At 37.8% G+C, this 5185-nt stretch overlaps 1 long non-coding RNA gene across 1 annotated transcript; it reads right to left on the reverse strand.

Moving 5' to 3' along the window:
- Positions 1-491: 491 nt before the first annotated feature.
- On the reverse strand, positions 492-3885 carry LOC133576235 (uncharacterized). Its single transcript, XR_009811607.2, has 4 exons — positions 3295-3885; positions 2620-2772; positions 2400-2495; positions 492-1461 (listed from the first exon to the last, which is right to left on the reverse strand). It is a non-coding gene; the product is annotated as an uncharacterized lncRNA (long non-coding RNA).
- Between the last annotated feature and the right edge of the window lie 1300 nt (positions 3886-5185).

Raw genomic sequence — 5185 nt, forward strand, 5'->3', positions numbered from 1 at the left:
ACATTAAGTTATCATAACTCAACTTTTTAGTTAAATAATTGAACGCAAAAGTTGTTTTGAAAAAACTAACCCAATATGTTGAGTTCAAATAACTCAATTTTTGGGTTAAATAATTTAACCCAATACACTGTAAAAACTGTTGCCTAGATCTAACTCAATAAAAATAAGGCAACATTTTCCAAGCAATTTTTGTTAGTTTAGTCAACTAATTGGTATTTTGAGTAAGTAGAACTTAATAATATGCATTTCGATTAATGCAAAAAGATTAAGTTGCGTTTACAGAAAAAGCCAAGAAATTGAGTAAAATCAATGTAAAAAAACATCAGCATATTAAACACACAAGACTTAATTAAAATAAGTAACATTTAAATGAAAAAATAATTTTTGTACTCAATTTTATTAATTTTGACCAACTTACCCTTTCTTTGTTTTGAAAATGGAAACTGCTTAAAATAATTACTTAGAATAACAATAAAAAAAATCAAGACATATCAAATTCCAACCTTTATTAAATCATTACCATATAAAAACAGTGGCAATGAGCTGGACAGTATGAACAGTCAACATCCATATTTAGTGCATAGAATGCATGACCTCAACTTTTTAAAGTGCTGTATAGAACACCTTCACAGTAGTTTTCTTTTTTTAACCGTATACATATGAAAACATTTTCACAAGCCATATCCAAACCTGTCAATAAGCTGGACAGTATTAACAGTCAAGAACATCAGTATTTAGTGCATAAAAGAATGCATGACCTCAGCATCTCAAGTTTTACTTAAAACATTCACAGTACAGTTTCTTGCTAAAACAATTTAACATTAAGATTATCTGTACTTCTGTAACAATTCACAAGCAGAACACCTTCACTGTAGTGTCTTTCAGTGTGTATATTTTGAAACATTTTAACTTAAACAACTCACAGATCCCTCCTTCTGACCAGCTGGAACTTCACAGTGGGGCAATTTAGTGTGTATAAAACATAAAAAAACTCAATTTACACACCAGAAACGATGACCTGGAGCTTTGTAAAAAACCTGAACAGGACAAACCGTTACAACATTCTGAAGAATTCCACTCAATGAACAATGTATAATGATTTTGAACAGACACAAGAAAATAGCTGTTCAAAAGTGCAAGCTGACAGTCATGGCTCACTGCCTAAGCTAGAAGCTTGTTTTTGAGAGTCATGAATTTGGGGGTTGGTTTTGGGCGCAGTGTGTCAAGTCCCACAAAAAGTCTTTGAAACACCTCAAATGTTTTGGAAAGTTTGGATGGATACTCAAGATTAAGTGCATACGTCAACCCTAGAAGCAGGCAGCATGCTTTGGCCAGGTTTCCAAGATGAGTAAGGACTGGTACTCCCTCAATGATGATTCCTACTGCATTTGGCTCACGACAGATGTAGATGCTCATATTCTTTATTTCCAAGACCTCATGAACAGTGGTCTCTGCAGTTCCCTTTGAGATACAAAAACAGTAATTAAAAAAACAAACATCCAAATTTATATTTACAGTAATCTAAGTTGTGTGATTTAATTCAGATAATGATTACTTTTGTGAACACCATTTTGAAAACTTTTGAATTCTAATTTGAGATCTTGTACATTAAACTTGGTACAATAGATGCATTTCCAGCCACATGTTTCTTATTGGCATTTCTAATTTGCATATAAAAAACCTGACTAGAACCACCAGAAATTAAAACAAACAAACAAACAGTAAGGGCAGCACGGTGGAAGAGGGGTTAGTGCATCTGCCTCACAATACGAAGGTCCTGAATAGTCTTGGGTTCAATCCCGGGCTCGGGATCTTTCTGTGTGGAGTTTGCATGTTCTCCCCGTGACTGCGTGGGTTCCCTCCGGGTACTCCGGCTTCCTCCCACCTCCAAAGACATGCACCTGGGGATAGGTTGATTGGCAACACTAGTGTGTGAATGTTGTCTGTCTATCTGTGTTGGCCCTGCGATGAGGTGGCGACTTGTCCAGGGCGTACCCCGCCTTCCGCCCGATTGTAGCTGAGATAGGCTCCAGCACCCCCCGCGACCCCAAAAGGGAATAAGCGGTAGAAAATGGATGGATGGGAAACAAACAGTAATATGCTATATATATATATATATATATATATATATATATATATATATATATAGTAAATGTTTTAATTCTTGTTTTAAGGGGAGTATTTTTTGTTTGCATTGTTTTTTTAGGGAAACAGAAACACAAGACAGAAAGGCATCACTCTGTGGTGCTATGCTAATTGGCTATCCTGGGGCTCTTGCCAACTAGCTGCATGCTCGACCTCCACCTGACAACTACTGGTTCAGTCAGTTCACATAAAAGTAAACCCAATTTAAGCTTGTACATCAGACTGATCCAAACCTGCTTTTAAACAATACTTACAGTAGTCAGAGATTAGCTCCTGTCCACTCTCTCCATGTACTCTATGAGGCATCTCACAGTCACATCTCTCTTCTTCACTGCAGAGGCACTTGGGTCCTAGAGTTAGGAGAATAATAATAAATAAATGAATTTTGTTGGCAATTTTACTCCAAATCTGTGATACCGTTATTAGAGCATGATTACAGATTCAGTTTAAACTTTTAAACCACTTTTAACTCACCTGTATCAGTTCCATCAACAAGTTCTTGATGCGCTGCAATCACTCCTCCTTTTGCACTGAAGAGCTCCAGGAGTTTTGGAGTGTACCTGTCCAGTTGTGACATAAATGTTGATTCCAGTGGAACAGCAGTGCACCTTTGGACACTTCATTAATCTGTAAGACAGCAAATGTTGACCGTTACTGATATTAAGGGTATTAGTATACATTTTCAGGCAAAAAGTGAGTCTAGTACCTATCTGACTGTTTTTTTGACATTCCTTTAGCGCAGTTAGATGCGGCTTACAACACCGGGCAGCTTATAGGTGGACAAAGTTTTGAAATATGCCGTTCATTGAAGGCGCGGCTTTTAACCCAGGGCGCCTTATGGTGCGGAAAATACGGTATGTCATGTCCAAGTCACAATGGAAACTTGGTCAGGAAAAATAGAATGATAATAGAATAGAATAGAATAGAAGATGTTCTACGAGTTGGTGGTGGCAGGCGCCTTCTTGTACGCCGTGGCCTGCTGGGGCAGCGGGCTGAGAGCGAGGGACGCAAACAGACTGGACAAGTTGGTAGAGAAGGCCAGTAACGTGGTGGGAGTGGAGCTAGACTCTGGCGGTGGTGTCAGAGAGGAGAAGTCTAGCATCTTGACAGATGAGAGCGAAGGGATGTATAAGAGCATGGGCAACCTACATGAATGCAAGGCAAGGAATGGCTGTGTCCAAAGGTCCCATGGTGCAGTCTGTAATGCTTTAAAATGTCACTCTTGGTTGGTACAACAGTGCTGCACAACTTACAGGGCCATCCCATCTGTCATTGGAGAGAGAGAACAAAAAAGACAAGTTATGGTTCATGTCTAACCTCTTGGATATATAAGCCTGATGAGAGCCCTTTATATCGGTTTTTTTTTTACACCCTAATATACTCATTTGCAATATTTCCTCTAGATTTTTTTGTAGCCACGGTGGTCTAAGTTGGTAACCTAGCAACAGTAGGGGGTCCGGGGGCATGCCCCCACGGAAGAAAAATTTGAAAAATTAACCTTTAAATGGTGACTACTGGTGAAATTATTTTTTGGGGGGGGGGGGGGTGTTGAGATTGAGACTTACACAATGAGTGTTATTCTTACAAGAGTAGCGTTTTGCCTAGGAGTGTGCATGGACAGCAGGTCTGAGGGGGCTTCAGATAGCTCTGTCAAGTGTACCTAGCTAGCTGCTAGCAACTTTGAATGCAAGCTAGTTAAGCAGCTTTAATGTGGCTGCTTATAAACTGAAGAATAAAATATTAAACTACCACGCAAAAAAAACGCTAATTATAAACTTCACAGCTATAAACAATGTTTGGTTGAAGTTAATGAGCTGTTGAAGGTAAGAGTACATTCGAAATGGCGGTCGGTAAACTAAATATAACATTGAACCATGCTTTTGAAAATGTATACATTTAAATCCTGGCAAATACTGACTTTTAACAATATAAATTGAATGAGTTCGGTAAAGTGTTTTCCTTGGGCTCCGTGAAGAAACGTGTCTGGGCTTGTTCTTCCACAGCTGCATGCAGGTGGGCGGGTCCTGACGTTTTAGGTCTGATATAAACCTTTGAACTGAGTTTTGCTAAATCAATTTATGTTGGAAGTCCAATAAAATTAATTTTATCACATAAAAAAGTAAGTTACGAAAATATTCACACTTTTTACTTATAGATAACTCAAAAACTCTAAAAATAAAAATAAATTGATTTATTGGAATAAATATACTTTTAAAAATAAAGTAGAATGGACAATACCACTGAAAGAGTTTTTACAGTGTAGTTTGGTTGGGAATAACCCAACATTAAGTTATCATAACTCAACTTTTTGGTTAAATAATTGAACACAAAAGTTGTGTTGAAAAAACTAACCCAAAATGTTGAGTTCAAATAACTCAACTTTTGGGTTAAATAATTTAACCCAATATGGCTGGGAATAACCCAACATTAATTATCATAACTCAACTTTTTGGTTAAATAATTGAACACAAAAGTTGTGTTGAAAAAACTAGCCCAAAATATTGAGTTCAAATAACTCAACGTTTTGGTTAAATAATGTAATCCAATAGTTTGGTTGGGAATAACCCAACATTAAGTTATCATAACTCAACTTTTTGGTTAAATAATTCAACCCAAAAGTTGGGTTGAAAAACTAACCCAAAATGTTGAGTTGAAATAACTCAAATAAGGGGTTTGTCCTTTTCTGAACCAGCAGTTGGGTTAAAATTGGGTCATTTTTTAACCCAACATTTTTTTAGTGTGTACATTAGTGCCAGCGTCATGTGCAGTTATTTTAAGTAAATGCGTGTAGTGGTGTCCTCTTGTCAACCTCTCCAAGTGGGTTGTGTGACAAGCACCATGTCTGCAGGACTAATGATTCAGCATCGCATCATCCCTTAAAAGCTCCATGTCCAAAGTCAGTCACGTTACACTTTTTTTTGGGGGGGGGGGGTCTGGTTCCTCGCTTCTCTCTCTCTCTCTTTGTCCTCTGTCTGTCTCCATCACTGGCTCCATGGTGTCCTCCTCCTCCAACATCTCCCCCCTATGCTATGAGTAAAGC

The sequence above is a fragment of the Nerophis lumbriciformis genome, linkage group LG03 (genome assembly GCF_033978685.3).
Source record: "Nerophis lumbriciformis linkage group LG03, RoL_Nlum_v2.1, whole genome shotgun sequence".
Taxonomy (NCBI): Eukaryota; Metazoa; Chordata; class Actinopteri; order Syngnathiformes; family Syngnathidae; genus Nerophis; species Nerophis lumbriciformis.